The 27,355-nt window shown below is 39.0% G+C and overlaps 1 pseudogene; it reads left to right on the top strand.

Moving 5' to 3' along the window:
- LOC130911983 (carbohydrate sulfotransferase 11-like) overlaps positions 1-26,377 on the top strand; it is a 56,710-nt pseudogene extending 30,333 nt beyond the window's left edge.
- The last annotated feature ends 978 nt before the right edge of the window (positions 26,378-27,355 follow it).

The raw sequence follows: 27,355 nt of genomic DNA, 5'->3' as shown, positions 1-27,355 counted from the left end.
CTTGTTTCCATTTGACAGGAAATTGCATCCAAAAGCAGCACATGGTGGCATTTTACTTCGTGAGTTTAGGCAGCAATAAGCAATTGTTGAACACGCTACACATTTGGAAAGATCCCAGTTACGTCATCACTGCGAGCCCGCAAACCATGGCGCCAACTAACGGTCAAAATATGTAGTAAATATTATAAGTTATTGCCATTGATTTAACATTTTATGTGTTTCTAACAACATATTTTAGTACAAGAGAACAATTGTGGTTCATTAGAGCCTACATGCATTTAAGTTAGAGGATCACTTTAACAGCCTTGGAACTCGCAAGGAAATGTTCATCAGCGCCTTGTTTGCTGCGAGTGCTTAACCACTAGGCTTCGAAGTGGCCACAACAAAAGTTTCTCATGATGTATAACAAGTCAGACTGAAATCTGAAATGTAAGATGAATTGCACTTCCGTGGTTGAGTATGGACGATATTTTTTCCGACAAATAAGTTGGTGTGTACGTATACTTTTTTTTTTGTTTTGTTTTTTTGACGGAGGGGGCAGGATATTTGGTTTTAAAAAGCTCTGCTACATGTACACAAGGCCTTAATCTAAACTGCTGAAGTGTCGTTTATAATCGTTCTTACAGTATTTCTGTATTTTCTTTATTGAATATTGTTTGCACAATATACAATTGCATAGGATCCTTATCTGGACAGTGCTGATCTAAAATTATTACGTGCTTTTTTTATCATCCCTGACCACACTATGACCTTATTAACATGAGACATGTGGAGTAATGTTGAAACAATAGGAACATATTCATATTGGACAATAGCCATTATTAGTTATCATTAGTTGTATTAAGTTGTGCTAAAGTTAAGCTTACTTAATATACACAAATAGTTTAAGTTGATCAAAAAGTTGGTGTTAGTTACTCAAAAAAAGAAAAAAGTTAAACACACAATATATTTAAGTTAATAGAACATATTATAAAAATGTATGCACTTACTACTAGTGCTGCAACGATTAATCGATTATTATTGAGTATTCCATGAGAAAAAGGATTCTAAATAAATTTTGCTGCTGCGAGTATTCGTTTAATTAAAGAGGCGTTCGAATGGTTTGTTTTGAAAGTGTTTGCATTGAGTTTTATTGATTTGGGTGGATACACTACCCTCTAATCTATCATAAGCTAAGTTTTTGTTTGACCTAATGTTTTACTTTCAATGCATTCCCTTTTTTTTTTTTTTTTTTTTTTTTTAAACCTGTCAGCTGTTTGACACAGAGAATGGAAGTCTAAGTGCCCGGATTCTGAACAGTTTTAATGTTTCACATGGCGAGTCTGACATACTCCCATTGTGATCCTTCAAAATACCTTTTTATTATGACAAAGCAGCGAACAGGAAGGGATTATGGGGGGACAGAAGAAAAGAAATACAAGAGAAGAAAGAAAAGAAACACATACACAAACAACAACAAGAAATACATTGAACATCTAAACTAGTTACTAATATGCTGGTGCTATCGTCAGCGAGATGTATTTCCGGTTTACACCATGTGGGGGCCAATTGGCCAGTGAAAGAGGAGAATGGGGGTGGGGGTGTCTATAAGACTATAAGCTTTCAATGCATTCCTAATTTAATTAGTTTATAGGTACATTCACTTGTTTTTTGTGGGAATATATGTCTGAACCATTTGTTAAGAGCATTGTAAAAAAAATAAAAAAAATAAAAAAGTTTGCGTTTTATAGCATTTAAGCTCGCGAACTTTTGCCATGTAAGTTGGTCAATTGGTTTTATGTTGTACATAGATACTCATTTGTTGTTTTTTTTATACCGCTTCAGGCTCAGCTCAGGAATGAACATTTTTTTATGTTCCTCATACGATTACTCGATTATTCGAACTAACAAGTTAATCGATTAATCGACTACTAAAATAATCGAGAGCTGCAGCCCTACTTACTACACTTTTGCCTACACATTTACACTATACTCAGTCTATTTGATTATAATGAACATCCAGGTTTACAGTGCATGATTATAATGATATATGATAATATCACTGTTGAAGTAAAATAAAATCACAGATGTATTAATGTGGCGTAATCTTTTGACTATACACATGGACATTCACCAAATTTGACAAAAACACAATTTGTTCATAAATAGCCCACACTGTGCTATAAACCGCATTGGTCATTTACAATAAAAGATGTTAAGAAATATATACAGTTGTGGTCAAAAGTTTACATACACTTGTGAGGAACATAATGTCATGGCTCTCTTGAGTTTCCAGTTATTTCTACAACTCTGATTTTTCTCCGATAGAGTGATTGGAACAGATACTTCTTTGTCACAAAAAACATTCATGAAGTTTGGTTCTTTTATGACTTTATTATGGGTTAACAGAAAAAGTGATCAAATCTGCTGGGTCAAAAATATACATACATGGATCTGAAAAAGCGAATCATTGACTTGAACAAGTCAGGAAAGTCACTTGGAGCCATTTCAAGGCAGCTGCAGGTCCCAAGAGCAACAGTGCAAACAGTTGTTTGTAAGTATAAAGTGCATGGCACTGTTTTGTCACTTCCACGATCAGGAAGAAAACGCAAGCTATCACCTGCTCCTGAGAGAAAATTGGTCAGGAGGGTGAAGATTCAACCTAGAATCACCAAAAAGCAGATCTGCCAAGAATTAGAAGCTGCTGGAACACAGGTGTCAGTGTCCACAGTGAAGAGTGTTTTGCATCTCCATGGACTGAGAGGCTGCCGTGCAAGAAGGAAGTCCTTGCTCCAAAAGCGGCACCTTAAGGCTCGACTGAAGTTGGCTGCTGATCACATGGACAAAGATAAGACCTTCTGGAGGAAAGTTCTGTGGTCAGACGAAACAAAAATCGAGCTGTTTGGCCACAATGCCCAGCAATATGTTTGGAGGAGAAAAGGTGAGGCCTTTAACCCCAAGTACACCATGCCTACCGTCAAGCACGGTGGTGGTAGTATTATGCTGTGGGGCTGTTTTGCTACCAATGGAACTGGTGCTTTACAGAGAGTAAATGGGATCATGAAAAAGGAGGATTACCTTCAAATTCTTCAAGATAACCTAACGTCATCAGCCCGAAGATTGGGTCTTGGGCGCAGTTGGGTGTTCCAACAGGACAATGACCCCAAACACACATCAAAAGTGGTAATGGAATGGCTAAATCAGGCTAGAATTAAGGTTTTCGAATGGCCTTCCCAAAGTCCTGACTTAAACCCCATTGAGAACTTGTGGACAATGCTGAAGAAACAATTCCATGTCAGAAAGCCATCAAATTTAACTGAACTGCACCAATTCTGTCAAGAGGAGTGGTCAAAGATTCAACCAGAAGCTTGCCAGAAGCTTGTGGATGGCTACCAAAAGCGCCTAATTGAAGTGAAAATGGCCAAGGGACATGTTACCAAATATTAGCGCTGCTGTATGTATATTTTTGACCCAGCAGATTTGATCACTTTTTTCTGTTCACCCATAATAAAGTCATAAAAGAACCAAACTTCATGAAGTATCTGTTCCAATCACTCTATCAGAGAAAAATCAGAGTTGGAGAAATAACTTTTTGTGACAAAGAAGTATCTGTTCCAATCACTCTATCAGAGAAAAATCTGAGTTGTAGAAATAACTGGAAACTCAAGAGAGCCATGACATTATGTTCTTCACAAGTGTATGTAAACTTTTGACCACAACTGTATGTAAATATATATATATATATATATATATATATATATATATATATACAGTGGTACCTCTACATACGAAGTTAATCCGTTCCAGGACCTTGTTTGTAAATCGAAATGGTCGTATGTCGAGCAGGATTTTCCCATAGGAATACATTATAATTCCATTAATTCGTTCCACAGCCCAAAAACCTTCACTAAATCCTTAAAAAATACTGCTGGTACTATTACAAATGGCAATTACACATAGCAAAACAAATAAATTATAAATCAAAATCGGAATAATAATAATAATAATTCCTGTATTAATGTAACGAATCGGGTTCTAATGTGGCGGACGTTTTTTGCTGACCCTGAACGCACCGCGGGGCTAACGTGCCAGAGAGTGAGCTTGAGTTTCACTTTGAATGTTTTCTTGAGAACACCGTCAATTGCGGCAGACAGAAGGTGTTTATGTTTTGAATAAGTTGTGAAATAAATGATAAAAACGTGGCGAAGTTGGCGATTTCTCTGGAGATGTTACCACAATAAGAATTGTCAGCTTAACTTATAAAGACTGGCGAACGATGGTCGGAGGAGGACCTTGGAGATGTATTGTTGAGCCATTTCACAGATGCCCACCCTACGCTCATATTTTTCTGTCATTTGCATCTTCATTTAGAAGGTATGCGTCAACTTTTTCCTTGTTTCACCACCTGTACCAACCTTTTCTGAAACCAGTGTTGATTTGTCACACAAGAAAATCCGCCGTGCAGTCGTCTGCGGTGCTGCCATTGTCGTCGTATTTCGAGCATGTCGTCGGATGTAGAAACAAATGGTGAGTCAAATTTTATGTCGGATGTCGAAAAGTTCGTGTGTCGAAGCGATCGTATGTAGAGGTACCATTGTACATATATATATAATTTAGCCATATTGTAGTATATGATGCAGAGTTCATAGCCTGGGGAAAAGTTGATGTTTAAAGTAAAAAAATTACTATATTAAACCAAGTGTGAAAATGACTTGATACAGGAAAACTGGCCTCCCAGACCATATCAAGTTGTAGGGACACTGTGGGGGAAATCAGGCAGACACAAGAATGGCATGCAGCAGCTGGAATGTGGTACAGAAACAGTGGAACAATTTAATTGAAGCAGGAAGATGCGACTAGATGAACTGCGATTCAGAATCTCGTGTAGGAAAATGTGAGATAGTAGTCAAGCCATGTACAGTGTATCACAAAAGTGCGTACACCCCTCGCATTTCTGCAGATATTTAAGTATATCTTTTCATGGGACAACACTGACGAAATGGCACTTTGACACAATGAAAAGTAGTCTGTGCGCAGCTTATATAATAAAGTTAATTTATTTTCCCCTCAAAATATAGCCATTAATACCGTACTGGCCCGAATATAAGACGGCCCTGATTATAAGACGACCCCCTCTTTTTCAAGACTCAAGTTTGAAAAAAGACTTTTTGAACACCAAATTAATTTTTATACTGAAAATTACAGTACATCCGAAACAAATGATTATAACAACATATTTGAAAGAAAAAGCACATTATTTTGCCTTATTCAAATCTTAATATCTGAACATTTAAATATGTAAACTAAAGTGCAATCACATTTGTAAATGAATGGCTTCTGGTTTTTGAAATGTAAATAAACTAATCTATTGTGATAAAACAACAAAATTGCAATAACTGCATTAACCAAAAATGTGAAGTCTAACTGTAACTGTAGTCTTGAAACAAATCTGAATAAGGAAAAACATTGCAATAAAATAATGCAAACTGGTTAAACTTGAGAGTAGCTGAGAACTGTCATGACAGAACATCGATATCTGGCGCCATCTAGCGTCGTGAATGGGTATAATGTTTAGACCGCGAATATAAGACGACCCCCACTTTTTCAGACTTATTTCAATGCAAGAACCACCGTCTTATATTCGGGCTGAAACAGTATCTAAACCCCTGGCAACAAAAGTGACTACACTCCTTAGAAACTACGTACATCCCTAAATGTCCAAATTGAGTACTGCTTGTCATTTTCCCTCCAAAATGTCACGTGACTCGTTACAGGAGTGCTGTCAGCTGTCTGCATTTTATGCTGAATTGTGCTATATAAATAAATTTGTCTTGCCTTGCCTTGCTGCAGAGATTGAAGAGGTGGGGGGTCAGCCTGTTAGTGCTCAGACCATACGCTGCACTCTACATCAAATTTGTGTGCATGGCTGTCACCCCAGGAGGAAGCCTCTTCTGAAGACGGTACACAAGAAAGCCCGCAAACAGTTTGGTGAGGACATGTCAACAAAGCACATGGATTACTGGAACCATGTCCTAGGGTCTGATGAGAATGCGGGCGGTGTACTCACTTTTGTGATACACTGTATATTAATCGATTCCTTAATGACAAAACAGTATCAAATAGCTTCAGCAGCTCACAGTTGTAAAAAATTAGGAGCGCACCAGTGCAAAAATGATGATTAAAGAGCATACGACAGGAGAAAAAAAAAGTCTTAAATAGCCTTATTATGTGAATTAGAATCATATTTTGAGACGATTCGACTATATACAACAATTTAGCAAAGCGCAGATGACGAGAAATTAGTCTTTTAATCTGCCGGTTAGCCACGCCTACCATTATAGGGCTCTAGCGTCCCCAACAGGTGGATGACGTCAGCGGGAGACTGGGCTCTTCGGTTTTACTATTCATCACTTTGAGGGGGAATTATTCAGAACAAGGAAAACGCGACGAAGAGAGCTGCAAAATGTCATTGTTTCTGTCTCTTTACTTCAATATTTTTACAGGATATTCTTTTTATCCAAGTATTTTCCCCAATTGCTAAATAAATGGCATGCTCATGACAAATAACAGTCTTGTGCTAAATGGAATATGAAATAATAAAAATGCACTTATTCAGGATGACATGGCAAAATTACTCCATAATGGTCAAAACTGTCGACTTCATCTTTACTGTCGCACCTCCCGAACGATATTTTATGACACCTAAATCAGACATATGTAATTTCCCTTCCCCGGCTTCGGAGAATGTAAACAAACCCAGAGGCGTGACAGCTAGCCGACATGCTAACCCGAACCGAGTGATGTTTCAAAGTCTTCGAAGCGGAAAATCACACATAACTAGCCCGGATTATTTGACATGACGACTGGGTTGTCGATTGTCTTCGCGGATCCGCAAACCGCCCAGCGGCGAGCAATTTACAGTTCGTTCCCCAGAGGAGGGCGGCTGCAGTTGTTGTGCAGCTAACGTGCGGCTAATGTGCATGAGGAGAGCTTTTTACATGCCTATCAATGATCAAACGTAAGTAGTCCTTTATCCAAAGAAAGTTTGTAGTGTTTACTTTGTAATCGCTGTATTCGTATTTGACATAATACAAAACAAGATGTTTACTCACTTCCTCGTAAGTCCAATGGTCCCACAGTAGTAGGGCTTGGCCAATATCCACGGTGAATGGGAACCTTTTGAAACTCCAAAAAGGCGCACACACCTCTCCCTCTTAAAGCAAGATTTTTCTGCAGCCGTTTGGCTGGCGTGATGCGAAAAATAAACGTATTAATCCGCAAAATCAGCTGAATCCTTAATCCTCATACACAACAGTACGGCTGTATAGTGAAGAGGACGCCTTCATCCTTACACGTCACAGTGCCCTCCTCCTCAATGCAAGACCGAAGCCGGAAGTCACTCATTTTCAAAAACAAAATAAATATAGCGATCGCTTCCACACACATCCAAGCGGTCCATATCCTTCAGGAGCGTAAAATACCGCGTGTATTATGGAATAAACATGCTTTTTCGTGTCACATGCACTTTAAAGTGATGGAATTAGAAGTTGGAGTGGAAGCGGCTAACAAATGTTTTTTAAAAAATCTATTGCAAAAATTACAGTTGGGACACTAAACTTGTGTAAAAGCCAGGATTTGTTTATGTTACTTGCCCCCTGGGATGCATCTATTCCCGCGTCTTTTGTTCCAAAATTAAGGCATAATTGTTTTGGGATAGGCCAGTAAAAGAATTGCTGCTGCGTGCTGAAATGACACAGACCCATAAAATGCAATATGCTGTGGTTTCTCTATGTGATATGTTGCATGTGATCTCTTTGTTTACTGTATATAGGATAACCACTCAAACACATGCAACTTAACGTGCATGTTATTCACCAATCCACAAACGTGATTTAAAGTGCCTATGATCGCAAAAAGCATGTTTATTTCATATTTCACATGACATTTTATGCTCCTAATGAATGAACAGTGTTGGGAAGAACGCCGTTATAAATAACGCGTTACATAACGGCGTTATTTTTTCAGTAACGGGGTAATCGAACTAATTATTCCGCCGTTAAAACGTCGTTACCGCTACTGACGGTCAAAAGCGGTGCGTTACTTACTTTTAATAAATTGAAGAAACTACCAGCCATAGCGAGTCTACTCTGCTCTGTTTATTTGCCATCCAAGACTTGGGGTGCGTTCAGGTTCATGGCAATGAAAATAGTAAACACACATAGCCTACCTTTGCAAGAACGATGGAGTTGCCGTTTGATACGGTCATAATGTGCAGGTCTTGCACTCATCCGCAGCAAAACTGTTCGTAGCTTTGTAATGATTTGTAATTTCTGAATCGCTGATGAGTTTAGTAACACACACCAGACAATAAATACAGCAGAATGTCCATTTCGCGTAATTGTGGAAGCCCGTCGACATCTTTACTCTATTTGTCTTCGTCGTAAGGGTCAACATTGTTCACATCCTTAAGTTTGATCACATATCTGTTCTTCGCCTTAGTAACGTGTTTGTCTCTTTATCGAACTGGCAAGTTAAAGTTTAATGTCCCGCGAGCCAGACCTGCTTCCAATATGGCTGCGTTGTTGTCAAATCTCACGTAATCCCCCATTCTGTGACGTAAACGCTCGAGCCTAATAGCGCATGTACTTCAGAGCCGGTGTTTTCACACACAAACCGGAACAGCGCGTGCGGCACACACACACACGCAAAACAGATGCAGAGGGATATGATGGCAGAGCATTCAGGGGAAAATTTGTCCTTTACGAGGTGGAGATACAGTGCTGCTCGAAAGTTTGTGAACCCCACAGGGATGGTCAGATTTTTTGTAAAAAAAACTAAAATAACCTTATTAAATGTTAAGTTATACCCAAATCCACAATACTGACATTCCAAATAATGGACTGAAACAAAAGAAATAGTTATATTGTCATTCTTTATTTAACAAAAGTGGTTGATTTAAGAAAAACTCAGATATCATGTGTGCAAAAGTATGTGAACCCCTTCAGTTAATAGGATATTGCGCCTCCTTTTGCAGAGATTACCTCAACCAAACGGTTTCTGTAGTGACTAATCAGCCTCTCACATCTACTTTGGGGGATTTTTGCCCATTCTTCCTTGCAGAACGCAGTCAGTTGAGAGAGGTTTGATGGGCGTCTGGCATGAACTGCTCGCTTCAGGTCCCGCCACAGCATTTCAATGGGATTTAGGTCAGGACTTTGACTGGGCCAGTCCAGAACACGAATCTTCTTCTTTTTCAGCCATTCCTTGGTTGTATTGCTGGAATGCTTTGGATCATTATCATGTTGCATGATCCACCTTCTGCCAAGCTTTAACTTCAAAACAGATGGCGTCAGGTTATGTTCTAGGATTTGACAATATTCCTCAGAATTCATGATTCCCTGGACTATGTGGAGTTGTCCAGGTCCTGAGGATGAAAAGCAAGCCCAGATCTTGACATTCCCACCTCCATGCTTCACTGTTGGGAGAAGGTTCTTTTGGTGGTATGCAGTGTTGACTTTTCGCCAGACATGGCGGTTTTGGTTGTGACCAAACAGTTCAATTTTGCACCTACATCAGTTGATGAAAACTCTTTTTAATTTAGTCTCGACAACACAACTGTTAAAAAAAAAAAAAAAAAAACTACTGAATTGATTGATTAGGAAATCAGGTTGAAATAATAGAAAATTCCAAAATGTTGAGGGGGTTCACAAACTTTTGAGCAGCACTGTATATACACTATTTCAAGTTGGTCGAAATTAAAGGAAAAAACGTGCACGTAAAGTGTAATTTATGTCCCGGGGCAAAGCTTTTGTCGACATCTGTGGTAAGCAATTCAAATCTGTTTATTTTTGTTGCACTTCAAGTGTAGGATAAACCTGTTGCTGGTGAGGTGCAATAAATATTACAAGGTTCTATAACACAAGCACCTGTCTGTTCTTCTCTATTCAACTGACTCAAATACTGCTCAGAAAATTTCAAATTCTTTGACATACAACAACTTCTTTTTAAAGTAACGGAAATAGTTACTTTCCATGGTAACTAGTTACTTTTACTATAGATTAATTCAGTTACTAACTCAGTTACTTTTTGGAAGAAGTAGTGAGTAACTAAAATTACTTTTTTTAAAGTAACGTGCCCAACACTGGAAATGGACCGCTTGGATATGTGTGGAAGCGATCGTTGTATATATTCAATTTTTTAAATCCCGCACCATGAAAATGAGTGACTTCCGGCTCCAGTCTCTGGTTGAGGACAAATGCGCTTGCCCACCGAGAGAACGCCATACTCGGCTTATGCTCGTGAAGCCCCCTGCTCTCATCGGCGGTTCTCCATATCGTCCAGACTTCCAGCCACCTCTGCCCTTTTCGTGTGCCCGGCAATCGACCACTATCTTCGGGTTTGGCTCGGGCAGCCACATGCTCCTCCGATGTAGGCCGGCTTGTCCGGCAGTCATTCTCCATTTGCTTCCCCCTCAATGAGCATTCCTGCCCGCAGCAGCGGAACGACGTGCTGGCTCGCCGCCAATCGGTGAGGGCTGTCACCCTCGCCGCCGTGTGTGACATGATCTGGGGTAGTTTTGTGTGCTTGTTCGTTTTAGAAAGGTGTGAATAAGACTTGGAAACACTGCTCGGTTCGGGTTAGTATGTCGGCTAGCTGTCATGCCTCCTACTTTGTTTACGCTCTTTCCTCTGTCTCCAAAGCCAGGGCAGGGAAATGACAAAGGCCGGACTAACTCCAGTGGCATAAAATACCGTTCAGGAGGTGCAAGAAGTCAACAGTTTTGACCATTATGCAGTCATTTTGCCCTGTCGTACTGAATAAATGCAATTTTAATATTCCATATTCCATTTAGCACAAAACTGTTATTTGCCATGACCATACCATTTATTCGGCAAATGGGGAAAATACTTAGATAAAAACAATATCCTGTAAAAATATGAAAACAAAAAGAGATTGAAACAATGATGACATTTAGCTGCTCTGTGTCATATTTTCCTCATTCTGAATCTTCCCTCTCAATGGGCTGAATTCTAAATCAGTTGAAATCGTGACCCTGCCAACGTCATCCCCCAGATGACGTTGGCAAAAGCGGTATAATGACAGGAGTGGCTAAATGGCAGATTAAAAGACTAATTTGACATTGTCTGCGCTTTGCCAAATTGTTGTATATAGTCGAATCGTCTCCAAATATCATTCTAATTCACATAATAATGCTATTTAAGATTTTTTTATGCTGCCGCAGGCAATTTAATGGAGCCTTAAAGTCTTCATTGAATGCAATCCCAAATGACTGCAAAAACGGATAAAGTCATCAGATTAGCAACTTTATATTCACTAAAATAAGTGATTCTTAACCAGAGGCTTGCCTGCCGCCCACTGTTGGGCAATCAACTGGGTTGCAAAATAATTTCAATTTAGCACCTGTAGGCCACAAAGGCCACCAGTATGTTATCAATTCAATTTATCTATGTCACAACTTAACAATGGCCAGTGCGCCGTTGTCTGAGGACAGTGTCAGTTCAAATGTCTTAATTCACTAAAAAAAATTCGTCCACTGAAAATACACATTGTTGGTTTTGGACTGAAAAACTTTTCAGGAAATTGTGATGATGCAAGGGGAAACAATGACTCGCACGCTGGGCCGGAAATAGGGATATGAACAAATAGTCGTTTACTTCGGCAAATCTAACCGTGATGTGTTTCGGCAGCAATGGCAGAAAAGACGAATGGCAGTGATGCATAGTGACTCTTGAGCTACTGTGTCTAACCCTATCATGCGCAAATTATGAAAACCAAATAAGGATTTTTTCCACCCTTAAGTGTTTTTATTACTTTTCATTGAGTAGAAAACATGGCTAAACCTACAGTCAAATATAAGTCTGAAATAAATTCATCAACCCTACTATGTGTATATATATATATATATACATATATATATATATATATATATATACATATACATATACACATACATACATACATACATACATACATACATACACACACAGTGGGGAGAACAAGTATTTGATCAAATACATATACAGTGGGGAGAACAAGTATATGATTTTATATATATATATATATATATATATATATATATATATATATATGCCCATGTGATTTCCCGCTTGGCGATGTCAACAATGGCCAGCTAATAGTTTATTTATTTGATTGAAAATTTTACAAATTTTATTAAAACGGAAACATTAAGAGGGGTTTAATATAAAATTACTATAACTTGTACTCACATTTATCTTTTAAGGACTACATGTCTTTCTGTCCGTGGATCCCTTTAACACAGGGGTTCCCAAACTATTCCACATTGGGCCGCTGTGGGTGCTGGATTTCTTTCCAACAAAACAGGACGACCCATGTGTACCAATCTGGTGTTTTACAAGTGTAATCAGTTGATTGTAGTCAGGTGCTGCTTGTTTTAGCAGAAACCTCATTGGTTAAACCAGGCGTCTCAAACCGATTCCACAAAGGGCCGCAGTGGGTCCTGGTCTTTGTTCCAACAGATCCAAAACAGACAGTTCAACCAATGAGGTTTCTGCTAAAGTAAGCAGCACCTGACTGCAATTAACTGATTACACTTGTTAGACACCAGATTGGTGAAAAGGGATTGTTCTCGTTTGGTTGGAATGAAATCCAGTACCCACTGCGGCCCTTTGAGGACCGGTTTGAGACCCCTGGGTTAAACGGTCTGTGCTCGATCGGTAGGAACAAAAACCAGGACCCACAGGGTCCTTGAGGACCGGTTTGGGAACCACTGCTTTAACAGAAAGAATATTAATAATGTTAATGCCATCTTTTGGATTTATTGTTATCATAAACAAATACAGTACTTATGTACAGTATGCTGAATGTATATATCTGTCTTGTGTCTTATCTTTCCATTCCAACAATAATTTACAGAAAAATATGGCATATTTTAGAGATTGTTTGAATTTCGATTAATTAAGATTAATTCATTTTTAAGCTGTGATTAACTCGATTAAAAATTTTAATAGTTTGACAGCCCTAATAGACATATACAGTATATAGTGCTTGTTTCGCTCAGATATGTATATACTATACAGTATATATACTGTATATTTTGATTGAAGCGACTTTTTTTTTATTGAAGCAACTTTTTTTTTTTTGATCGAATAATAAAGACGATTCAACGATTAATCGATTAACTCAAGTATTCGATTATATATATATATATATATATATATACAGTACATATATATTTATATATATACAGTATATATAAGGGTATATTGTATCTATCCTTGTAGCTGTACAGCTGCTTCGCATATTCCTTGTGTAGAAGAGGCAAAAGTAAAGGTAGAGTGTTTTATTGTTAATTTGCAGGGGTTTACTTCTTTAAGGTACGATATGGTATTGGTGTTGATTCAAAAACAAAAAAATCTACTCCATCCATGATCCATCAATGCCCTGATGAGCATACAGAGCCCTGACATTTGAACTGAGACTGCCCAAACTAAGATTGCCCTTCAACAGAGAGTTTTCAGATCACACACTGTTTCAAACACTTTCACCGAGTCTCCGCTTGGCTAAAACATGTTTCTAACCCACTTGAGACTACTCATATTAAACAATCACATTTGCTGTTTTTAGGTAGGCCAAAATGCTCGTTGCTTTATGTTCATACTCGTACGAACAAGGCACGATCTTAACACAGGCTGCAGTTACACTTTAGGAGGTGGCAGTCACGAGTATAAAAGTCAGAAACTCTATTTAGAAACTATAAGTCATTGTTTGCACACCATACTTTGAGTTATCCCAGACTTTGTCAAAACACCACTTGATATCCATAAATAATCCCTGCAAAACCTAAGCACGATTATAAATCCTATCCTCAGATTTTTACAAAGTATGTTCGACTTGACCTTGTTGTAGTGTTAATCCTTTTTACAAGACGTTTTAACAAGACACTTAACATGTTCTCATGGGCCGCCTCCAACATGCTCCACTCCTTGACAACCATGAGCTGTTGCTCAAAGTGACAAAGCCAAGTCATCTGTTTTACTTAATAGAATAAAACTCATCAATAATTTCACATTCTTCGGGGTATAGAATCAGAGCATTATTAGTGAAGTTATGGAGGATTAAGTCATCAGAAACCGCTGAGTTAATCGTTTTAACTATGGACCGTCTGGAACTGTGTTCACAACAAAAGAGAGCCAAGGTGCAAGTAGGCATTTCTAATGTAATTATTGCCGAGGAACTGCATTGCAAATGAGTTTGTGGACTCTGCCAGATTAGAAAATTACACATCTGGTGGACAAGGGATCTCTCTCGCTCTCCTTTACAGGCCTATTTTTGTTTCCGTCAAGAAAACTACAAAGGTCAACCCAGACAGCCATGAGGTGTTTCTAGTTTTGATCAAATGAGCAATGACCCACACATCCACTATTAATCACTGCATAGTAATTTTACAAGAAGCTGATGATGCGTCAGGACTCACCCTTGCTTGTCATGGTGCATTAACTTGCCCTTTGAGATAGTTGAAAAAATTCCGGAACCTTTAGTTTTTTCATGTGATCTACTGTCTCAGTTCCTCATGTATCAGTAATCATATCCTGAGACTGACTGGGTGACAGGAAGGCTTGGAACTGCTGAGTAGAATGAGACAGCATTCTTATAGTGGAAATTCAAAATTTTTGACATCAGGCTTAATCTTTGAGTTAGCGAGGGTTTAATTCAGACATGTCCAAAGTCCGGCCCGGGGGCCAAATGCAGCCTATGGTCAAATTTCATCTGGCCCCCAGCCTCTGTCATGAAATCAATAATGTCTGGCCTGCACACAGACCTAATAAATTGCTCAGCAGTACTGCTACCAGCATATGAAGTAGCTTACACACTAAATGCTGCTTCTCATTTACCCACTAAAAGGCAACAGCACTCTCAGCAACATTAAAATGGCGACAATCAACAACAAAAAAAGTTGACTGCAATGCTGCAAGGATAGGTGGAAATTGGACTATTTCTTCACTAAAATACGCAAAAACTGTGTCTGCCTCATTTGCAAAGAGACAGTCACTGTTTTTAATGAGTTCAATGTGAGGCGATATTAGCAAACAGACACGCTGACATGTACAAGATTACAGGGAAGATACGTAGCGAGCAATTGAAGCAACTTTAAGCTAGTTTAATTTTACAGCGAGAAGAGATGAAAGAGAACGCCACAAAGGCGAGTTGCAAAACTCTGTGAAAATTATTGATTAAAATAATCATGAAGCAAATTAGACACACAGAATGGCTTGCTAAAATTTGTTTAAATATATTGTTCTACGTAAAGGACGTCAGCTAAGGCCGGCCCCCCACATTTTTAGCACACCAAATCTGGCCCCCTTTGCAAAAAGTTTGGACACCCCTGGTTTAATTAGTTGATTGAGTTGATTTCAATAAACTCTGGTGTAGTTGGTTAGTTATTTGTTAGTTTCAGGGCTCCGGAGTGGCTAGGCTAGCACAAGTCCGTTGGGCGGACTGAGCTTGCCAATAAAAAACAACATACGTACCAAGGGTGTGCCATCTTAGGCACCCCACGATTCGATTACGATTCAGGGTGCTACGATCCGATTATTAAACGATGATCGCGGCATTGACTATGATTGCAGTTATCGCGATTATCGATGCATCGTACATTACTACTTAATACAGTAGCCCAACAAGTTTATGTCCATTATTTATTTAAAATATCCTAATGATTCAACAGGAACGATGGAAACGTGCCTATACAACAAAAAGCTGTCCTCAAGCTGCTTATTTATTCATTTATTTTTCCACAAGAAAGTGCAAAAACATTAACCATTTTAAAGGGAGTACTTTTTTTTCTCAACAATACAATAACATTTACACAGGTGGAATGAATTCCACAATTTCTGGAAACAAAGTGTCTTGAGAAATAAGACTTCTTTTAACCAATATACTTTGTTTTCATAGAATTCTGTACTATTTCGCATGTTTGTAGTGTTACCGCTGTACTTAATCGTGGTTTTACACGTTCTGCATATGAAATATACGTTAGCGAATTAGCTAATTAGCTTAGCGCTCGGCGCTATCTATTAACATCTCAAAAACAACAACAATAAAGGCTAAACAGTACAAGAGGGTTCGTGTACTCACCTCTTTTAGATGCACACGGGTCTTAACAACACTCAGGACATTTTTCAATTGAAATGCCTAAAAACTACCGCTGGACATCTAAAATGACAAGGAGCAACAAACTATCTCTCTTCCCTTCTTGCTCTAAAAAAATAACTTGCACACAAAAGCGCGACCACCGGGTTGCGCTTCTGTACCTACCTCTCTCATACACAAATTTATTTTCCAGTCTTTTAAAAAGGAGTAAATCTCTCTCTTAGTAACCAGCAGCATCCATCATAACACAAAAATACACACCGTCCCATGCTTCAACAGGGACTGTGTGCTTTGGTCAGATGAGACCAAGATTGAGCTTTTTGGCAACAAACACTCTAAGTGGGTCTGGCGTGCCACAAAAGATGCGCTTGCTGAAAAGCACCTCATACCCACTGTGATGTATGGGGGTGGGTCAGTGATGTTGTGGGACTGTTTCGGTTCCAAAGGCCCTGGGAACCTTGTTAGGGTGCATGGCATCATGAATGCTTTGAAATACCAGGACATTTTAAATCAAAATCTGTTGCCCTCTGCCCGAAAGCTGAAGATGGGTCGTCACTGGGTCTTTCAGCAAGACAATGACCCTAAACATATGGCCAAATCTACACAGAAACGGTTCACCAGACACAAAATCAAGCTCCTCCCATGGCCATCTCAGTCCCCAGACCTCAGCCCCATTGAAAACCTGTGGGGTGAGCTGAACAGGAGAGTACAGAGGAGAGGACCCAGGTCTCTGGATGATTTAGAGAGATTCTGCAAAGAGGAATTTCTGTCTTTTACCATCTTGTGAAACATTATAGGAGAAGATTAGGTGCTGTTTTGTTGGCAAAAGGGGGTTGTACAAAGTATTAAGACCAGGGGTGCTAATAATTGTGACACACATTATTTGATGTCAAATAATTATTTCCTTATGTGGGATTTTTTCCCCCACTGAATAAATGCACTTGTATTGAAGGTTGGATTTTTCTTTTTTTCCATTAAGGTCCTATATTATTTAGAAAAAAATATATATATATTAGAAGCTAAAAAACACATAATTATTATAAATCCAATAATTATGGAGGGCACTGTAATGTCATGTGTGGAGGAAAAATGGAACGGCTAACCAATATCAACAACTAATCCCCACCGTGAAGCATGGTGGAGGGAGCATCATGATTTGGGGCTGTTTTCCTGCCTCAGAGCCTGGACAACTTGCAATCATTATTATTGGAAGAATGAATTCAAAAGTTCATCATGATGTTTTGCAGGAAAACCTGAGGCTGTCTGTCAGACAGTTGAAGCTAAAAAGAGGATGGATGCTGCAACAAGGCAATGATCCAAAACACAGAAGTAAATCAACTTCAGAATGGTTTCAGAAGAACAAAACATGTTCTGGAGTGGCCAACTCAAAGTCTACACCTTAACCCCATTAACTAATTTGCTCCCAAAAACGTATAAATACGTTCTATTTTTAATTATTTCAGTGTCCCAAAGACTTTTACGTTTTTTTTTTTTCCCAAAAGAGACATCTCTAGGTTCTGATGCAACTTAGCTCCAAAGCACAATGCTGAACAATGCCACAATGCCACATCCGTTCTTCCCCACATTGCTTCCCACAATATTTCTAATTGTTGAGAGAGGGATTTTAAGGCTTTAGCCACTTAAAAAGAGGTTCCAAAGACTGCCAAAATTATCTCTACTCATTTTACGCTGCCTGTTAGCTCTATATGTAGGTAAAACCATTATAGATCGAATGCGACAATGCGTGAGTGGGTCGCGCAGCGCATGCGTTAATTGCATTAAATATTTTAAGGTGTTTAATTTTAAAAAATTGATTACCGCCGTTTACGCGATAAATTTGATAGCCCTACTTTAAGCCAAAACTAAAGACTCTGGATGAATGTAAGACATTTTGTCTGTAACGTTAAATAGAATTAGAAAACGATTTAATTAAAAAAAATATATATTAAAAAGGCATGTCCGATATTTTTTTGCCGATTCCGATACTTTGAAAATGACGTGATCGGACCCGATCGATCGGGACATCTTTAGTTTGCATACTATCCTCATTAAAATATGAAAATCTATAAATGTTTGGGTGGTTTTAGTAAAGCAGACACTATTTTTTCGTCTGTGTGATTTTGACAGATCACATATGATGGTGAGTTCATGCAGAAATGTGAGAAATTCCAAGAGGTTCAGAGACTTTTTCATCCCACTGTACTTAAGCTTTTGTAATGTGGTAAAGCGAAACTATACATTGTTTGAGCCACATGTGCAAAACAAATCACTTCTCTTGTGCAGTGTCATTAGCTGCAGACTCCGTACCACAGTGGGGGATGGGATTGGGTAAAGAGACACTGAAAAGAAAAAGACTTACAGAACAAACAATGAAAGGATTCAAATCTTTTTGATCAGTTCTTTCAGTGCTGGGTCCCCCTGGGACTTTTTTTTCTTTCTCATGCAATGTAAAAGAAAAAAAAAATAACACTGGCAGTTATGTAATAGCGATGCATTAGGCAGGACATACTGTTCTTGTGAGTAAGCAGTATGAAAGTAGAAGATGGATTGATAGATTTTTAGAAGGGGTTGAACATGAGTTCATTAATGCTTAAATGTAAGAATTCGATGTTCTTTATATCTGATACAGAACCCAGTGTTGGGACAAGCAGCAGTCCAAAGAAAAGCAGTACTCCATTGCAGACCCTTTACAGTGGAGACCAGGTGAGAACACAAACATCACGTATCAATTGATATATGGCACATTGTGTACCGTACATTGTAATATATTTTCATGTTGGTTTAGTAATCCAGCATTACGGAATTTGTTTTTTTAAGTGATTAAGAGTGTTGTAACTGTTCTGTTAAATTATTCAATTAGGTGAATGTATCTGCCCATTTGACCAATTCACTCTGCAGAACTAAACATGCTCTGGCTGTTTACATCACTGTGCAACTAGTCGGCTATGAATTTTAAAAGCGGCCTCTGCTTATATTCCTTTTAACCCTTGCCCCTCAAGCAACTGCAGCTGTTGGCGGATCAGAAGTCGCTTCAGGGTCGCAGGGAATTGATGGAGCAGGCTTGTCTGAGTCACACAAAGAAGCGGCGGGTACTTTCCCCCGAAGATCTCAAACACCTCATTGTGGATGACAAACACAACCTCATTTACTGCTATGTACCCAAGGTTGGTTCCCATGACTTTAAGCACTGTTAAGTGTTGGTAATGAAGTTTTAATCAATTAATGAGATTCTTTTCCACTTTAAATGGCATGAACTTGGATATTTTGGTTGATAACTTTTTTTCTGTTTTTTAATCGATGAATGTAACTAAAATAATCAACAAAGTGGATAATTCAGCAGATACAGTATAAACAAAAACACATAACGATTCACCTATTAGCAGATATTTTTAAAAAATATCGATACCGAATTTTCCAGACTATAAATTCCTCCATTTTGTATAAGCCGCACTAGTCCAAAAATGTGTTATGACAAAGAAAATTAATAACAAATTGCAATTTGGGGGGAATATGTACAGTGGGGCAAAAAGTATTTAGTCAACCACCAATTGTGCAAGTTCTCCTACTTGAAAAGATTAGAGAGGCCTGTTATTGTCAACATGGATAAACCTCAACCATGTGAGACAGAATGTGGAAAAAAACCAGAAAATAACATTGTTTGATTTTTAAAGAATTTATTTCCAAATTAGAGTGGAAAATAAGTATTTGGTCACCTACAAACAAGCAAGATTTCTGGCTGTCAAAAAGGTCTAACTTCTTCTAACAAGGTCTAACGAGGCTCCACTCATTACCTGTATTAACGGCACCTGTTTTAACTCATTATTGGTATAAAAGACACCTGTCCACAACTTAGGTCAGTCACACTCCAAACTCCACTATGGCCAAGAACTGTCGAAGGACACCAGAGACAAAATTGTAGACCTGCACCAGGCTGGGAAGACTGAATTTGCAATAGGTAAAACGCGTGTTGTAAAGAAATCAACTGTGGGAAAAATTATTAGAAAATGGAAGACATACAAGACCACTGATAATCTCCCTCGATCTGGGGCTCCATGCAAAATCTCACCCCCTGGCGCCAAAATGATAACAAGAACGGTGAGCAAAAATCCCAGAACCACACGGGGGGACCTAGTGAATGACCTACAGAGAGCTGGGACCACAGTAACAAAGGCTACTATCAGTAAAATCCTGCACTGCCAGACGTGTCCCCCTGTTGAAGAAAGTACACGTCCAGGCCCGTCTGCGGTTCGCTAGAGAGCATTTGGATGATCCAGAAGAGGACTGGGAGAATGTGTTATGGTCAGAAAAAAACAAAATAGAAATTTTTGGTAGAAACGCAGGTTCTCGTGTTCGGAGGAGAAATAATACGAAGAACACCATACCCACTGTGAAGCATGGGGGTGGAAACATCATACTTTGGGGCATGCAAAGGGACCAGGACGACTGATCTGTGTAAAGGAAAGAATGAATGGAGCCATGTATCGAGAGATTATGAGTGAAAATCTCCTTCCATCAGCAAGGGATTGCTGAATAGACGATAGGTCACTTCCTCGGTCGGGTGCTGTCACTTCCTCGGTGGGTGAAACTCAGCTAAACGACGACTACAGATTATATATGCCATTTTGCTGATTTTTGGATTACAAAGAACTCTGTGTGCTGATCTGGGTTGAAGATCGATCGTTCGGAGAGCGGTAAAAAAGGGACTGTGGTGGGATTGGCACCCTGATCGTGCGGTCACCGAACGTGAGTGGCGTGCAAGCTAGCCTAGCGGCTACACAGCGGCCAACATCGAAGTTAATTTTCGAAAGTGTTGTAAAGAAATCAGACGGACTTGAGTATGGGACCGAAAAAAAAAAGGGAAAAAAAGGGCATTGAAGATGAGACATGGCTGGGAGTGGCTTCGTAAGAAGCATTTCAAGGTCCTGGAGTGGCCTAGCCAGTCTTCAGATCTCAACCCCATAGAAAATTTGTGGAGGGAGTTGAAAGTCCGTGTTGGCCAACGACAACCCCAAAACATCACTGCTCTAGAGGAGATCTGCATGGAGGAATAGGCCAAAATATCAGCAACAGTGTGTGAAAAGCTTGTGAAGAGTTACAGAAAACTTTTGGCTTCCGTTATTGCCAACAAAAGGTACATGACAAAGTATTGAGATGAACTATTGGTATTGACCAAATACTTATTTTTCACCATGATTTGCAAATAAATTCTTTAAAAATCAAACAATGTGATTTTCTGAATTTTTTTTTCCTGCCACATTCTGTCTCTCATGGTTGAGGTTTACCCATGTTGACAATTACAGGCCTCGCTAATATTTTCAAGTGGGAGAACTTGCAAAATTAGTGGTTGACTAAATACTTATTTGCCCCACTGTATGTAAAAATCTGGAATAGACAAGATGGACAGTCTTTCTCTCTGGAATTGAGCGGAGGAATATAAGTCAATGCAACAGAATAACCAAAACAGGTTTCAAAATTCCTAAAATTCAATACCAATATCAAACCGATACTGATATATGTGGTATTCTTGAACAAATCACTCCTGAGACAATCCTTCCTGTTTGTATGCAGTACAGCTTTCGTACTTTTTCAACCTAAATCCGGCGTTGAATCGCTGCATGTGACCGACTGCTAATAAATGAAGCGGAGTGTGAGACGGCCCCCTTCGGGAAGGCGTGAAGCAGTGAATGGGAAATGTGTCATGTCTATACATTATGAAGTCTATGGTTTAGCTCAGTAAACATCTCGTTCGTTCATTAGTTACATGCATCTAGCATGAGGGACAAACGCGAGTTTGACCCCCCCCTAGCAACAGTTGCTAACCTCATTAATATTAATGAGCAAAGGTGACGTGTTACATGCGGTACGCTATTAAATAGGGGTGTGACAAAATATTGAAATGGTGATATATCGTGATACTTCGTATCCCAAAAGGTTAGCGATTTGCTCCTGCCAAGAATCGAGATATCGTTTTAAAAAGGTGTCAATGTCGAAAAAAATTAAATGGAACCAACAAGTTATAATAGTGTCTCAGTTAACTCTAAGGCTGCATTGACGGTGCACGGCGCCCAATCCATTTAGACTGGAAACGTTCGTTCATTCGAAACCAGAGCATTCACAGTCATTCTGTCCGATTTTCAGGGCATTTACAGGTCACTTGCAGTTCATTTTAGGGCATTAACAGGTCATTTCCTTTTTAGTTTGAGTCACTGCCTATTCATTTGGGTGATTCCCAGGTAACTTCCTGTTCTGTAACTCAAAATAAACAGGAAGTGACCCATAAAATACCCCAAAATCAACAGAAAGTAACTGAACATCAACAGGTAAATGACCTTAAATGGCCCAAAATTACCTCATTGCCTGGCATGGGCTGCCACTGACGGCCATAGACGTTCAATCCCTTTGAAGTGGGAGGGTGGCAGCAAATGAACGAATCCCGGTTCAAATGGATTGGACGTCTACTATTGATAAACTCATTCCAATTCACAGCAAAAGTTTGTTTTTCTGTTTATTAGTTGTTTGTAGAATATCTTACAATGATTTCCTGACCAATGTATCAATAATCGTTGTATCGCCATATCGTCAGATCATCGTTATCGTGAGCTTTGTATCGCAAATCGTATCGTATCGTGAGGCACCAAGAGGTTCCCACTCTTAGTAAACATCTTATTCGTTCATTATTTACATGCATCTAGCATGAGTGACAAACACGAGTTTGACCCCCCTAGCAACAGTTGCTAACCTCATTAATATTAATGAGCAAAGGTGACGTGTTACGTGCGGTACGCTATTAAACTATTTACACATGCCTCAAAACCTTAGTACCCCTCTGTTAATGAGAGAACAACCCCGTGTTCACAGAAAAACAAATAGTAACAATAGTAATTATAATGAAAATTAACCGATGAAAATCTTTTTTTTTTTTTATTTCAGTTCAACAGAATTACCTTATTGGCCCGAATATAAGACGGCCCTGATTATAAGACGACCCCCTCTTTTTAAAGACTCAAGTTTGAAATAAGACTTTTTGAACACCAAATTATTTTTTATGCAGAAAATAATTACAGTACATCTGAAACAAATGATTATAACTAGAGGTGTCCCGATCGATCGGGATGTCGATCGATCGTGTCCGATCACGTCATTTTCAAAGTATCGGAATCGGCAAAAAAATATCGGACATGCCTTTTTTTAATATATATATATTTCTCAATTAAATCGTTTTCTAATTGTATTTAACGTTACAGACATAATAGGTTACAATCATCCAGAGTCTTTAGTTTAGGAATAAGGTAGGGTTATCAAATTTATCCCGTTAACGGCGGTAATTAATTTTTTAAAAAATTTATCACGTCAAAATATTTACGCAATTAATGCATGCGCTGCACGACCCACTCACGCATTGTCGCGTTCAATCTGTAATGGCGCCATTTTACCTATATATAGAGCTAAAAGGCAGCGTAAAATGAGTAGAATTAATTTTGGCAGCCTTTAGAGCCTTTTTTTTAATTGGCTAAAGCCTTACAATCCCTCTCCCTACGATTAGAAATATCGTGGGAAGCAATCTTTTTCTGAACACTCTATGTTATTTCCCAACGCAGAGAAGATATATCAATTGGTGCCACTACGCACAGTCATGGATGCACTTCCCTTCATGCATTTGGGCAGAACAGTTAAATGGCTACAGTATCATTTACTGAAAGCTCAACAAATACACTAGATGGCAATATTTAGTCACAATATACAAAGTCACATTTATCCTTTAAGAATTACAAGTCTTTCTATCCATGGATCCCTCTCACAGAGAGAATGTTAATAATGTAAATGCCATCTTGAGGATTTATTGTCATAATAAACAAATACAGTACTTATGAACTGTATGTTGAATGTATATATTCGTCCGAGTTTTATTCATTTTTTTCTTAATGCATTACCAAAATGTATATGATCAGGAAAAATAATCGGGAATGATTGGAATTGAATCAGGAGCAAAAAAAAATCGGATTGGGAAATATCGGGATTGGCAGATACTCAAACTAAAACGATCGGGATCGGATCGGGAGCAAAAAACATGATCGGAACAACCCTAATTATGAAAATATATTTGAGAGAAAAAGCATGTTATTTTGACTCATTCAAATCTTAATATCTGAACATCTAAATATGTAAAGTGCAATCACATTCATAAATGAATGGCTTCTGGTTTTTGAAAAGTAAATAAACTAATCTATTGTGATAAAACAACAAAATTGCAATAACTGCATTAACCATCAAAGTGAAGTCTAACTGTAACTGCAGTCTTGAAACATATCTGAATAAGGAAAAACATTGCAAAAAAAAAAACTGGTTAAACTTGAGAGTAGCTGAGATCTCTCATGACGAAACATCGCTTCAATGATATCTGGCGCCATCTAGCGTCGTGAATGGGTATAACGTCTAGACCGCGAATATAAGACGACCCCCACTTTTTCAGGCTTATTTCAATGCAAAAAACACCATCTTATATTCGGGCCAATACGGAATTAAAAAAAAACTCATAAACGTGACAAAAATTTGTACTGTCGTACAGGTCGCCTGCACCAATTGGAAGCGCGTCCTCATGGTTCTCACCAGCGACGGCCGCATCACCGAACCCCTCGCCATCCCTGCCAACGAGGCCCACGTGGCCGGCAACTTGCGCACACTGTCGGAGTTCTCGGTCTCCGAGATCAACCGCCGCCTCCGCAGCTATCTCAAGTTCGTCTTCGTGAGGGAGCCTTTTGAACGCCTGGTGTCGGCCTACCGTAACAAGTTCACCCGCAGCTACAACACGGCTTTCCACAAACGCTACGGAACAAAGATCATCCGGCGGCACCGGACTCACCCAGACCCGGACGCTCTGGAGAAAGGTAACGACGTGGCTTTCCATGAGTTTGTCCAGTATCTCGTGGACCCAAGGACCCAACGTGAGGAGCCATTTAATGAGCACTGGGAGAGGGTACACTCCCTCTGCCATCCGTGTTTGATCCACTATGATGTGGTGGGTAAGTATGAGACGCTGGAGGAGGACGCCCGCGCTGTGCTCTCGTTGGCAGGGGTGGAGGACACGCTTCAGTTCCCAACGTCCGGTAAAAGCACCAGGACGGATGGCAACATGGCGGCACGCTTCTTTAAGCACATTAGTCCCTTTTATCAAAAGAAACTGTTCAACCTCTACCGTATGGACTTCCTGTTGTTCAACTATTCAACACCGGAATATCTGAAAACTTGATGAGAAGTGCTTCATCTTGTGATTTAGTGAATTTGCACTTTTTCCTTACTGTGGATGCAGAAAATGACTCACATGCTGTATTACGCTGTATGCAGGAAATCACTTCCTTTTCTGGTTAAATTTGATTTGTGGTAGGGCAGGGCGATAGGGCCGTGAAATAAGACTCTTTTTTTAGCCGTATTTAAATCTTTTTTTTTTTTTTTTTTACGATTAAAAAGATAAAACAAATGGCAACTACTAAATATACAGTCCCTGACAAAAGTCTTGTCTCATATCCATTTTGTAGAAACAATTGCTAATAACTAGGGCTGTCAAAATATCGCGTTAACGGGCAGTATTTTTTTTTTTTAAATTAATCACGTTAAAATATTTGATGCAATTAATGCACATGCCCCGCTCAAACAGATTAAAATGACAGCACAGGGTCATGTGCACTTGTTACTTGTGTTTTATGGAGTTTTGTCGCCCTCTGCTGGCACTTTGGTGCGACTGATTTTATGACCATGAGAATTGTGTAATTATTGACATCAACAATGGCGACCTACTAGTTTATTTTTTGATTGAAAATTTTACAAATTTTATTAAAACGAAAACATTAAGAGGGGCTTTAATATAAAATTTCTATAACTTGTACTAACGTTTATCTTTTAAGAACTAAAAGTCTTTCTATCCATGGATCGCTTTAACAGAATGTTAATGTTAATGCCATCTTGTTGAGTTATTGTTATAATAAACAAATACAGTACTTATGTACAGTATGTTGAATGTATATATCCGTCTTGTGTCTTATCTTTCCATTCCAACAATAATTTACAGAAAAATATGGCAAATTTTAGAAATGGTTTGAATTGCGATTAATTACGATGAATTAATTTTTAAGCTGTGATTAACTCGATTAAAAATTTTAATCATTTGACAGCCGTACTAATGACCTGGCTTTTAATTATTCAATTGGTTTCAGAAATGGCTCATATGAAAGCTAACACCCTCCCAATAATGTTGAATGTACAAAAATATACTTGTTTCACTGAAAAAAGATCTATCATTTAATGTCAAATTTTGGCAAGACAAAAGTTTTGTCGCCAACAAAAAGTAGTGTGAAAATTGAACAAAAAAATGTACTTCAAATACAAAAATATGTTGCATAACACAAGCGAATTAAGTAGTGGTTTTGTGAAATCCAAATTTAATATTTTGTTTGACTTCCATGGGCTTCGGCAAGCATTCATACAATTTATTGATGAAGTCATCAGGAACATCAAAGAAAGCAGTCTTGCATGGCTCCCAGAGTTCATCAACATTCTTGGGTTTCGTCTTCCATGCTTCCTCTTTCATCCTACCCCACACATGCTAAATGATGTTCATGTCTGGTGACTGGGCTGGCCAGTCCTGGAGAATCTTGATCTTCTTTGCCTTGAGGAACTTTGAGGTAGTGATTGAAGTATGCGATGGAGCACCATACTGCTTCAGAATTTGTCCCTTTTTATGGTTAGGAATGTAAGAGGCAGCTAAAATTTGTTGATATTTCAGACTATTTATCCCTTGTGGTGCAGACCATTAAATAAACGTGTGGCATTTGCCACGGCCCACACCCTGTCAAAAGGATGGACGCTGCAAAAGTGGCAAAAGGTGGACTTCTCAGATGAATCTTCCATTGAATTACACCACAGTCGCCGCAAATATTGCAGGAGACCTACTGGAGCCTGCATGGATCCAAGATTCACTCAGAAAAAAGGTGAAGTTTGGTGGTGGCAAAATCTGGGGTTACATCCAGTATGGGGGTGTGCTAGAGATCTGCAGGGTGGAAGGCAACATAAATAGTCTGAAATATCAACAAATCGTAGCTGCCTATTACAATCCGAACCATAAAAAGGGACACATTCTGCAGCAGGATGGTGCTCCATCGCATACTTCAATCTCTACCTCAAAGTTCCTCAAGGCAAAGAAGATCAAAATCCTACAGGACTGGCCAGCCCA

This window comes from Corythoichthys intestinalis, chromosome 2, assembly GCF_030265065.1.
Source record: "Corythoichthys intestinalis isolate RoL2023-P3 chromosome 2, ASM3026506v1, whole genome shotgun sequence".
Classification (NCBI taxonomy): Eukaryota; Metazoa; Chordata; class Actinopteri; order Syngnathiformes; family Syngnathidae; genus Corythoichthys; species Corythoichthys intestinalis.
This window is presented reverse-complemented; position numbering and strand designations above follow the sequence as displayed.